The following is a 13,220-nucleotide window of genomic DNA, read 5'->3' as shown; positions in this document are numbered from 1 at the left end:
AAAAACAGTAAAGTGGGGGGAAAATGTCTTAGTTTTGTTTCCTGACACAAACAGCTATTCCCAACACATTATTAACATGTACTACTGGGACATTATCTTGCGGTTTCAGACTTTACATGTAGATGGATGAAAAACTTTTTCTCTCAGAGTGGTCAGGGACTGGTATGGATGGCTAGGTAAGGAGTAGAGTCACCGTCCCTGGCAATTTTCAAGAGGCATCTGGATGAGAAACTATGAGATATGGTTTAGTGGCTTGTGGTAGCAGTGGTTATGGAAGGACAGGTGGACTAGATGTTCTTGTAGGTCCTTTCCAAACTTGTGATTCTATGAATCCATGTGATGTAGCAACTGCACTAGGAAGATCATGAGCCTTAGAGGCCCAATCAATGAATGCCAGGAGTTAGATTATCTGCATTTGACTCAGGGTGTATAATGGAACAGATTTCACTGACTAGGGCACGCAATTTCTCACTTGCCAGTAGTGGTCATGCTCCTATTATTGTAATAATGGATAAACTCAGTGTTTTCAGAAAGACCTTGTGTGCGTAAAAGTCTTGGACTCTGAACATTCCTCACTTAAGCACATAAGGTTTAGCATTGCATGTTTGTGGCAAGGTGATATAATCAACCTGCCACACCTCCCCACATGTATACTTCTGCCATCACCTTTTCCCCACATAGTTTTCATCCTCTTGGCTTGTTTAATTGCAGCACTTTTGTAACAGTCATGAATAACCTCTGCAATAGCATCTATAGTTCAGTCCACCCCTTGGTCCCTAGCCCACTTATATGTTACATCTTTTCCTTAATGGTCTGAGGTCTTATGGGCCCATGTCTAGCTCCAATTTCTAGGAGGGAGAGGAGAGTCATTTAATATATGTATATATGACAGTGAGATGAAGACACAACAGGTCAAGTGTTAGCCCAACCAATTAATTACAAATCCTAGTCATTTAGGGAGATAGGGAAGGGAAGACAGGCATTAGAAAAGATAGGAAAAGGAGGCTTTGTAGGAAGAAAGAGGGAGATAGTCACCACTATGGATTTCAGCACATGGTTCAGACATTGTTCTTCAGTAGTGTTGGGTCTTCATAACCCTTCACAGGTTGTTCCGCTGACAACGATTACAACAACTGAACAAATTAAAAGGCCAAAGTGGTTGAGTCAGTTATCTCTGGAATGGAATCTTCTGGCTTTGGGATCTCAGCAGAAATTCCTTTGTTCCCATCTTCTGTGCCTTGCTGGCAGATAAGAGTGAGCAGGAAAGTGCCCACCTGCATCCGGTTTTTCACAGGATACTATGGTATCATTCCCCAGTCTCCCATACCAAAAGAGTTATTTGGTCACAGGCTATTTCTTCCGCCAGTAAGCAATCATGATTTCAATGGCAAACAGATCCAAAGAAATGCTTTCAAATGTAAAACCGTGCACACAGTGATGCCACCTTCTACATGGAAACAGCCACCTCTCTTCTCCAAGATAAGTCAGAGTCTTATAGCAAGAAATGCCTCAGAAAGCAGGCTTTGAATCAAAACCATAGAGTTTCAGGCAGCCCATTGTTACCAGTCCAAGTCTATCTGAGCCACGTTAATTTTGGTGGCTTGATCTACCTGATGGTTAATCTGTTGCTCTTCAGTAGCCTGACATGAGCATCTATATGACGCACCTTCACAACCATATTCTTTGTTCAGCCAGAAATGTCTTTCCACAGTTCAGCAGCCCAAATACATGTTCCCCTTCTTTGGCAGTTGTTTTGTTCCCACTGCTGTAAACACTTCCATAAGGCACTTGCCAACACCCATGAGTCAGTATAAAGATTAAGCATCGGCCACCTCTCCTGTTCAGCAACATCTAAGGCCATTGGCTCCTTTTCCTTTAGTGGCCTCTGCAACTTGTCATGTGGGGCTCCACACAGCAGATTTCCATCTGTGATGCTTCCCTACAAAATGACACTATAACTGTCTGTGAACAGGGCAAATTTATTTTCATTTTCAGGTAGTTTGTTGTATCGTGGGGCCTCTTTAGCACACAATACTTGTGCTGCTGTTGTTACAATTTTTTTCCTTCAGGCCAGTCCATGATTACCTCTAGGATTCCTGTACGGCTGAAGTTCCCCATCTGAGCTCACTATGTAATCAATGCAATCCACTTAATCCAAGTAGCATCAGTAGGATTATGGGTGGAGAGGACCTTTCCTTTAAAACTGCCAGTTGAGATGCCAGAAGGAGCTGTGTTAGAGCCAGTTATTTCAGAAGCAGCCCAAACCACCTCACACATGGATAAGATCTCCTTTTCAGCAGCAGTGTAGCACTCTTCGGACCCTCTGTATGCTCAACTGCAGAATCCTGGGAGTCAGACTCAGGTCTCTCCTGAAGCCCTCTTTACCACAGACTCCAAGTGGGACCTTTCTCTCCAGCATCAGTGAAGAATATTCACTGTCCCATCCATACTAGCCCTGAGGCCACAGCTTGGGCTATCTCCTACTTGATTTGTTCAAAAGCCTGTTGCTAAGGGCCCCACGAAAAATTATCCTCCTTCCTCATCACCTGACAAAGTGGTCTTACAATGAGGCTATAGTTTGGGGCATGCATTCTCAAAATACCACTACATCTAGAAAAGATTGTGTTTTTGCCTTACTAGTTCTTTGAGACATGTCAGTGTTATTGTTGACCACAACCATTGGTATGTTACAACACTCATCTTGCCATTTTACTCCTAGTAATTGAATTTCTTGTGCAGGTCCTTTCACTTAGTTTCACTTAAAAGCTAAACCAGTATGCAGAAGGATCTTGATTATTCTCTCTCCTTTCTTGAAAACTTCCACTGTTGTGTTGCCCTGCACAATAATGCCATCAATGTACTTTAAGTGCACAGGAGCACCCACCCTGTTCCAGTGCAGTTTGGGTCTATCCATGGCAAATGGTTAGGCCATGTTTCCACTCCTAGAGCAAACAGTTCCAGGTGTACTGAAAGTCCCTGCAGGTAAAAGCAAACTGTGGCCTACAGTCTGGGGGCCAAAGGAAAGGAAAAGAAGGCATTAGCAATGTCAGTGGTGGCATGCCTTGGAGGAGCATGTTTTGAAGGATGACTTACAATCAGGCAACCAGTCCCAGACACAAGACAGTGCCAGGAGCTCTGGGTCAATCTCTCTATTGCAATAGAAGAGTCCTTTCTTTACTCTGGACTCATGTCGTTTAATGAACAAAGGCAAAGCCTTTTCGATTAACACCTCGACTCCATTCTGAGTCTTCATTCACCGGGATTGGGATCTGTTGGGTATTGGGTAGGTGGTGCCTGCGTGTACCTGGGGTGGAGTCAGGGAGGTCACGAGTGTCACACAGGGGCAGTCACCTGGACCACTATATAGGGTTTGTTGTGAGGCATTAAACTTGTACTTTCGGCGTTACGCACTGTGTGTGAGTCCCGTCTGTTCCCCGTGCGCTGAGGCACGGTACTTTCACACGGCAGCCTTGACTTGCCGTCGGATCAGGAGGCGACAACTGGTGACCCCGTACGTGATGTGGTGAGAGTGGTCCGGACCGGTGTGTGTGAGACAGCAACTCCATTATAGTTCTGATTATGGGACAGTGGGTGAGTATGCTGTGGGGGATGGCTTCACGGGTGTGGTGTGAAGTGGATGATGAGGACCTCGATCCGCTTATTAAGTAGATGATGTGGAGAGGTCTGGCTGACGAAGTTTCTCACTGTGTGAGTCGGCCGGCATTAGAGAAAGCAAGCAAGGAGCTCTTTGAGCGAGCTTGTGCAGGGGACGAGGAGGCGCAGAAGCTGCTACCCGCCCTTGGCGCTCTTAGAAAGTTAACTAGATCGGCCAAGGGGGAGCGGGAGCTATGGCGAGCCATTAACACCTCGTTGGGGCCTATTGATTCCGAGGGGGAGGAGGAGGAGAAGACTCAGCAACAGGAGCTAGGTGATCGAGAGGAGACAAAAGGGGGAGACTCAGTAGAAGAGGTAGAGAAACAAAGGGCCTCAATAGCTGAGGAGAAAACCCCATTATTAGCCCCATTACAGATTCCAAAAGCCCCCTCTGCTCCCCCCATGGGACATTTGAAGTGGGGGGAGGATGAGTCGGGAGGGCTCTGGGCTATGGGGGGGCGAGGGTTTATCTACTTTCCAGGGGAGAAACCGCCAGGACTGGTGGCGGACGCGGCTGCCCCTATTCAGCCGCCTGTGTTCTCCGCTATGCCACCCCCGTACCCTCAACTAAAGGTCTCTGAGGAAACAGAGAAGAGAGGGGAAGCAGAACGGAGTGGCGCCGAGGAGTCCTCGACTAGCGAGGAGGAGGCAGACTTTGAAACGGAGTTAACGCAAATAGGAAAGCTGTCAGCCTCAGGCAGTGAGGCATCCTTGCGCTGTAGGAATAAAGCCGTTAGGAGTCCGAGTGATTGGGACTTGGGGAGGGAAGCGGCAGAGGCTGCTGAACGCTGGACCATCAAAGCACAGGAATGCATTCTGACCGGGTGCAATCTGATTCCTGAGATAAATGCTCGTAGATTGTGTTATTCAGTGCTAGTAGGTTGCGGAGCTGGGGGTCTCCGGGTCTGCATACACATTGTTGGTTTGTTGACCCCATACGACCCTGGAGTTTCTGGTGCATACTGCTGCAGACGTTGCCACACTCCCATTGTGATCTTGGCCTGGAGAGTGGCCGCTGGAGCCAACGGTGCACGTCCGGGGTTGTGGGGGAGAATCAGTGTGCTGGTGCCGCTTGCTGCATGGCTGCGGTTGGTCTGTGTGCCGCTGCTGAAGTGTCACGTTGGCGGTTCCAGCAGTCAGCATGGTCACTACACAGGATGTTTTACATTTCAGTTGTTGTTGCACGTGATGTTGTACAGAATTGCCCAGGTTGCCATTCGGCTAACATGTTTCCTGCAGGGGTGAACCCCAGATGTTTCACATTTCAGTTGTTGTTGCATAGGTTTGAGACCAAATAAGGTTCGGCAGATGGATGTCACGGGTTTCCCAGAGTTTGGGTGTTTCCATCACTTGCATGTCACAGTTGACACATGTAGTGGTTTTCTCTGGGCTGTGGCACAATCTGGACAGACTGCCATGCAGTGCATAAGAGTGTTGCACATGGCTGTCGCTGTCATGGGTGCACCTCAGGAGTTAAAGACTGACAATGGCCCAGGATATAGAACTGCATGTTTTGGACACTGGTGTACAGCTTGGGGCATTAAGCATACCTTCAGCATTCCTGGCAACAGCACTAACAAATCTATTGTGGAGCATGCACATCAGACCTTGAAGGGGCGTCTTCGTGCGCTTAAAGAGGGGGGAGGGCTAGAAGGGCCTGAGCTGTGCCCACATGCTCTCCTCCTGCGTGCACTGTTTAGTTTAAATCATCTGGAGAATCAGATGGGAGACCATCAGCTGACTGAACGGACTCCAATAGGTCAGGTCCTGATCAGACCTGATGGAGGGCCATGGCTCCCAGTCTCTATGCCACTCCTTGTCATGGGCAGGGGATACGCCTGTGTCGGGACCCCAAGTGGGCCCTGCTGGCTGCCAGCACATTGGGTTAAGCCGGCACCAAACGACGAGCCATCCTGCGCACCGTGAGGATCTGAACATTTCAGCACAGGTTTTGGTCAACGTCTCCTTGGATAATGTCTGCAGTGCAGCCAGTGATTTGACGTCAACACTGGCCAGCGGCTTGCTGGTAACGGCACATGAGACAGCGTTGCTCCCATTGTGCCTGAAGGTACGAACTGGGAATCTAGTCTTCATGCCAGACTGATAGTTCGTGAGCGGGGGAGACCTTGTTCCTGGATAATCCCCCAGCAGTGGACATTTGGAACAATTCTGCACAACCAATGTTTTTGTCTTGTTATTTGGTTATGGAGTGTGATATTTGTAATGCACACTGGACTGATCTGGAATGCCATGAAGATTCTGTACAATAGTGTTACACTGAACTTGGAAAAACTGTAACTCCATTGTGTACTGTGCTGTTATCTTGAACTTGAATGCATTGTTCTTTTCAAGTTGACTAAGTGTTGCCATACAGAATTTCAAAAACTGTTAGGCAGATAGCTGTTGTTATGTGTTTTCAGGTTTGTAGGCGCTGCAGCTGCATCTCTTCGGTATGTTATTGTGATGGCTTAATTGTTTTTTGCAATATGTTTGATTTGTTTGCGGAATATCCTTAAATGTGAGAATCACCTTTGGGGTAACAGGGAGTACGTGGGGGAACCTTTACAAGGACTTGCAGATGATAAAGAGGGGGGAGATGTTGGGTATTGGGTAGGTGGTGCCTGCGTGCACCTGGGGTGGAGTCAAGGAGGTCATGAGTGTCACACATGGGCAGTCAGCTGGACCACTATATAGGGTTTGTTGTGAGGCATTAAACTTGTAATTTCGGCGTTACACACTGTGTGTGAGTCCTGTCTGTTCCCCGTGTGCTGAGGCACGGTACTTTCACACGGCAGCCTTGACTTGTCGTCGGATCGGGAGGCGACAGGATCTATATAATAAAACTACAAGACAATACAGATAGCAGTAGTATGACTTCAGGATGTATGCAGCCAAGCTCTGGGTTTGTTCCTCTTTTGTACGGCTTTGGGTTGTCTGCAGGGAGAGCTCTGCCACTATCTTGTATGATAGCAAATAATCTCTAGCATCCTGGCTGCTGCACATAATTCCAGGCCTCCTGGTTGTTGTTTTGTGATGATTTTTTACTCTCTTCAGTGGGTATCAGTGGTCATCAGAAGGTTTTGTTGAATGTCAGAAAGCCCCACTGATCATTAGAGATCTTCAATGACCATCAGAGGCCTTCACCAATCAACAGAGGGTGTAATTGGTCATCGGAGAGATTTGATGTGCCCTAGGGTGGGGATCTGGGGACACCAGTTTGAATGATGGTAGAGGGGAATGGGGACTGAAGGAAGAGGACTGAAGCAGACCCAAGTGGGGGACAACTGTTTGTAATAACTGGGGGAGGGGGAGAGCAGAAGGGTTAAAAGAGAGTGACCTAAGGACACCATGGCCATGGAGAACAGGTGAAGGGTTTGGGAATTTGGAGAGAGCAGGGAGAGGGCTGCTTGTCGGTGTGGGATACTCCATCCTTTATGCTTCTGGAGGAAATGTTGCAGAGGCAATGAAGAGGCCCATGAGTGCAGAATAAGGGGTGCAGAGCATGGAGATGGGGACCCCTCCCAGCAGTTAGGGGTGAGATCTGCCAGGCAGGGACAGACATGAGCAGTCTCTGCTGAGCATGGGGACAAAAACGCAGACACACAAATTGTGGTTTTGATTAGGGCTTTCTTGTTCATTGGAGGTTGTCACTGCCAGCAACTTCTGTCCCCTCACTGGCAAGACAGGGTGAGATGCTGGGAAACTGAAATGTCCTTGGCTCTGTGTGGCACTGCTCAGCAACAACAACAACATCAGCCTATTATCAACACAGGCTTTCTCCTCAAGCCAGATACACATCATAGCAGATACTACAATTAAAAATTTCTTTGTCCCAGATGAAGCTACGACAGACAGTAACAGGGTTTCCCCAAAGAGAAAGGAAATTTTGGAAATTGTGTGCCTCTGGTGGTGCAGTGGTGTAAGGTGCTGCTTGCAACACCAGAGGCCCAGGGTTCAAATCCCCCCTGTGGTGCAAGTGGCAGAAATGCTGCTCTGCTACACAGAGGGGCTTGAATCCCGGGAGTTGGACTCGATGATCCCTTCCAACTTCCTAAGGTCCCTTCCAACTCGCACGATACTGTAATACTGTGATACTGTGTAAATGGGACATGTACAGAAAATCCAGAATGGTATCAAGGAAAATATAATAATGAAATACCACAAAACTTCTGATAAAGAGAAAGTTGTTCCTTTCAGGAATATTTCAAAGCCCAGATACAAAGATGCATGTAAATACTCAGGCTGAACTCTCACAGCTCCTGTACCAGACACCAAGCTCACAGTCCCAGCTCATGCAAACCCACCAGAGCAGTTACTTTCCCTTCAGTTGCCATGGTCAGAGTTGTGGTCTGTTGTGGGAATTGTTCCCTGGGACCCAACTAAACATCCTCATGTCACTAGTTCACTATCAGATCAGGGAGATAATAGTTTCTGTATTAAATAAGGAAAGAGATAAAGAAATGCAAATGATAGACCCCTTTTTCTCATATCATTCTCTCACTGTGAATTTGGGTTTTTCCTATGTTTTAGTACATTTTATCCAAGACTGTCTTAAAAAAAAAAAAAAAAAAAAAAAAAAGTGCTTTTGTTCAATGTTACCTGTTGTAGTGGGAATCAGATAGTCACAGTCATCTTAGACTCTTGCTCTCAAAGTTACATAAGAACATCAACCCTCAAAGAAGAGCCACGGTCAGAAGGTGGCACTGCAGTCTCTCACCAACTCTGATTGCCGCTGTTTCTGAGGAAGGAGAGCAGTACTTTGGGTGCAGAACAGCGGGGATCAGTGCAAAATAAAGATGCTGTGTCCATCACAATATTTCTCCAGGGGGCACCAAGGGCAGGAGCGCAGCACACCATTGCTCTGACAGTAAGTTCTGTGAGTTAAACTATGTGAGCCCTGCATCATCCCCAGTGGGTCAGTGTTTTGCCACGTTATCCCAACTCTCACGTTCTCTGGACTAAATATAAATACACCGTTGTGGAGATAAACGCTCATATCCTCAATCCCTGCAGCTATTTACCTTTTAGTTGAAACATTCAAAACACAAGAGATCTGATGTCACACCTCTGAATGGTGAGCTGTGCTTTACAGCTCCCTCTAAATCTGCTTCAGTCAGTTAAATGATGTGTGTTGGGAAACTAAGTTGTCTTTGTAAGGATTTAAGAGTGCATACAGTAGTTCTGAGTAGACAGTGTTCTAGAATAGCTGAGTTACGGCCTGTAGGTTAAGAGTTAGTGGGCAGGAGGTTTAGGTAGGTGTGTGTATAGGTCCTCTCGTGTGCATCAGGTTTTGCATACTGGGTGTACGCGTCTGTGTGGGAATTAGGATGGTATATAAGGAGTATGACACAGCAATAAATTGAGAGAAGACCTCATGGCATCCATGACTACATCTCTCTCCCCCAAATGGTCGAGGTCCCGGGATAAGTTGGGTTAACTGGCAGTTACGTCAGACATGCTTAAGACACAGATTCTGATCATCAGTAAAGTTCTTCATAAACAATGCTGCTACAAGTTAATTGCTTCTGGAGACCCACATGCAAGAAAGACGTGGCTGAGTGCAGATGGCCTGCTCCACGTTCTGCTGGAAAATCCTGGAGTCCTCATCTCTCAGTATCTCACAGATAAACTCACACAACATTGATCGAAAATCAGTATTCTGCCTCCAGAGGTGGCTGGAAGCAACTGGAGTATTCAACATAGGGCATTCCTTGTGGGGAGTGCAAACAGACCATGGTCACATCAACCTTATTTCCTTAGGAAATCAGGAATCTGTGTGCCTGTATCAGATGTCTCTGGCTGCAGAGGCTCTTCCAGAAGAAGAATAAGGCAGCAGAACCTTATGTTCACACTGCAGTACAAATAATACAGAAGCAGAAACAAACTGAGAAGCTCTGGGTTCTTTCTGGGAAGGCAAAACAGCACAGAGATGCAGCAACTGTGTTTGGTAGCACCCATTCCACTCAGCTTTCCTGCTCCACCACTCCTCATCCAATCCCACTGCTGAGACAGGAATAATCTACCCAGTGCTGCAGGGCAACGGGCAAAGCCACACTGGGATCTCCCCGATTTCCTAGATGATAGGTGATCTATGCTACTAACTGACACACCCTTGCTGGTTGGCTTGGTGACTGCAGAGTGTAAATTAGAAATGGAACCAGAATCTCCATTTCAGTGGAGATTAGTTCCACTTAGTTCCACTTCTTCATAGTGTTCCAGCCACTGTTAATTGAAGACAAAGATACACTGGACCTTTTCATTTTCATTCTAGTGTCAATTTGACAAAAGTGCTTTGATAAACTTTGGTAAACTATACAACTGAAAGGTTCTCATCAGATATATCATTTATTTCAGTATAATTTGTATTAACGCTCTAATCTTCACTTTCCCATCTCTCAGGATGTTTATTGTCTCTTAGGGCTGGGATAAGCTTTTTTAAGGTTCTGTCAGTTTGTATGCATATGCTCATGTTATCCCAGTCATCATTAGTTGCTTTTAAGTATTTCCGTTGATTTTCCCCATTGCCTTCTCCTCATTGTCCCAAAGTCCTGAAGTACTTGTTGATAACCCTTGACCCACCTGTAGATGCTTCACCTCTCCTTGTATGGAAAAGCAGTAATGGGTTGTGGCCACTTTCCTATACCAAGCTAAATAGTTTTTCCCAGTGACACCCCTCACCCAAGACCCAGGAAGACAGCAGACTTCTCTAGGAAGAGGGTATGCTCGGCATATTGGACATTCAGTTTCCTGTACGGAGAAATTACATACAACCTGCCTCTTCTTCAATGATGTAGCCTTGATTTTGGGGGAATCACAGAATCACAAAACTCTAGGGTTTAGAAGGGACCTGTAGAGATCGTCGAGTCCAACCCCCTTCCAAAGAAGGTTCCCTACAGCACCCTGCACAGGTAGTTGTCCAAATGTGTCTTGAATATCTCTTCATAACTGAGACTGCACAATTTCCCTGGGCAGACTGTTCTAGTGCTCTATCATTCTCTCTGTGAAGAAGATCTTTCTCCTATTGCTGAGGAACTTCCTATGCTCCAGTTTATTGCCGTGTCCCCTTGTCCTGTCCCCACAGAACACTGAAAAGAGGTTAGCCATGTCCCTTTGTCTCCTAAACTTAAGATATTTATAAATATTAATAAGATCCCTTGTCAGTCTATTTTCCTCAGACCCAGGTCGCTCAGCCTTTTTCTCATAGGGGAGATGCTCCAGGCCCTTTATCATCTTTTTTGCCCTCTGCTGGACTCTCTCTGAGTGATCCCTGTCTGTTTTGTACTAGGAGCCCAGAATTGGATACAGTACTCCAGGTTAGGCCTGACCAGGTCAGAGTAGAGGAGGAGGAAAGCCCCAATTGCCCTACTGACCAGGAATTCATTGGCCTTCTTGGCCACAGGGGCACACTGCTGTCTCATGGCCAACTGCTGGTGAACCTGAAGGCAAAAGGTCAGAGAGCTAGGACAAACAGCCACACAACAATATGGTTAAATATAGCCACGTCCATTTATTGCCCAAAAATCCATACTTTCATGGCAGACAGACGAGGGCGTTCAAAAATCACACACACTAATTGGAGGAAAGCTACTGCAATAACAACCCTAAAACCCCCCTTCAAAGCCATGAGCCATTCATTCTTTTCCTTGAGGTGTCCTGTTGTAGATGCTAACGAGGCTGAACCTTGTAGTACAAGCATATAGGCGGTAGCGGGGCTTTTTCGGGATGTGACGGTGATAGTAAACCAGCCTCTTCCGTCCCCTATCTAGTGATGTACTTTGGGCGTGCGCATTTCAAACGTGCCCTAGGGGGCGTAGACGAAGTAGTAAGGTATATAAGGTATTGATTACTCCTAATAAACGCCATTTTGCCACCTTTCTTGATGAGTCACGGTGGTCCTTTTGGCCCTAGCAAGGGTCTCGCTAGCACCTGGGCAAGTATGGGGTTTGGATTATAATTGCGCACGGCAACAGTGTCCTTGGTTCTCATGCTGTTTATCCTGCTCTGCAGCTGCTGCTCTGTGAAGTCCTTATCTTGAACCATAGCTGCTGCTCTGTAAAATTCTTCTTGTATTACAACAGCCAACCTATCATTCACCAGGATTCCCAGGTCCTTCTCTGCAGAGCTCCTCTTCAGCCTGTACTGATACTTGTGGTTACTCCTTCCCAATTGCATGACTTTACAATTGCTTTTGTTAAACCAAACCTGGTTTATTGCAGATCAGCTGTCCAGCCTGTCTGGGTCTTGCTGAATGGCAACGCAGCCTTCAGTTGTGTCAGTCACTCCTCCCAGCTTTGTATCATCAGCGTGCTTGGTGAGGGTAGACACCTATCCCCTCATCAAGGCTGCTGATGAAGATACTGAACAAGACCAGACCCAGAACAAATACCCTGGCAAACACCGCTAGTCACAGGTCTCCAACAAGACTGCACTGCTGATCACAACACTCTGAGCTTAGCCAGTCAGCCAGTTCTCAACCTACTTCACTGTCTACTCATCTATCCCCTGCTTTCTCAGCTTTCTTATCAAGATGTTGTGGGGGACAGTATCCAGGCCCTGCTGAAGTCCCATGCTCTCCTCTACCTAAGCAGCTGGTGATGCCATCATAGAATGCTACAAGGTTCATCGAGCACCCCAAACTTCACATCCCTAACAAGCACATTCCTGTTGGAAAATCAAGGTCCAGAAGCACCCACCACCTTGTCAGCTTCTCAACCACCTGCATCAGTCAATTATCTTCAGCACATTGAAGGAAACGTCTGTGCAATGAGTGCCTGGTCGTATTGCTTACCCAACAGATATCTGGATGATTTAGAGAACCAGTGCTCAGGATTGCAAGTTTCTTTTAGAAGACCTCATCAACTTCATCCTCCTGATCTGATGACCTGTAGTTCACACCCATGATTATGTCACCCATACCTGCCCATCCCTTAAATCCCACCCACAGACTCTCTACACGTTCCTCAGCCTGCCCCAGATGGAGCTGGATATGTTCTAGTAATAAATGAAGTAATCAAGTCTTTTCCTACTTTGTTTTTGTTAGTTTATCTCGATTGAGTGGGCTTCTATCACCCACAGTTGAGCCTTCCCCATCCAGGGTACCTGTTGTACAGAAGCAACCAGGGGGAGGAACAAGCAAGGAGAATTTTCTTCTGCAGCTTTGAGCACATATTTGCCTTCATCCACTCCTTTTCTTTGTGTTTTGCCTCCAGCCTGACAAGACTTTTCCTTATCCTGGTGGGATACACGCTGTTTGTTTGGGGTTTTGTGTTTTTTTTCCTTTGAAATAACCTGTCCGTGAATGAGTGAATTGCGATTTCCCTGCTCCTTCTGTTTGTTCCCCATTACACTTTTTAATCAGTATATTTCATCCTGTAGCCTCTCCACAAGTCAAAGCAGGTCATCTACCTGCTCACACCCCACACAGCTCTTCAGACCGTTCTAACAGCTGTTTCCCATCATCCTTCTTGACCTTTACAAAGCCTTCTCTTTTCACCATGCTTTGGTGCTTGTGGCCCAGGGGTATGGCAAAAGTTTTTTATCTTTGATGGGGGAGGAAGGTTTTGATT

The sequence above is a fragment of the Excalfactoria chinensis genome, chromosome 10 (genome assembly GCF_039878825.1).
Source record: "Excalfactoria chinensis isolate bCotChi1 chromosome 10, bCotChi1.hap2, whole genome shotgun sequence".
Classification (NCBI taxonomy): domain Eukaryota; kingdom Metazoa; phylum Chordata; class Aves; order Galliformes; family Phasianidae; genus Excalfactoria; species Excalfactoria chinensis.
The sequence above is the reverse complement of the archived record's forward strand: the minus strand, read 5'-3'. Positions refer to the sequence as shown.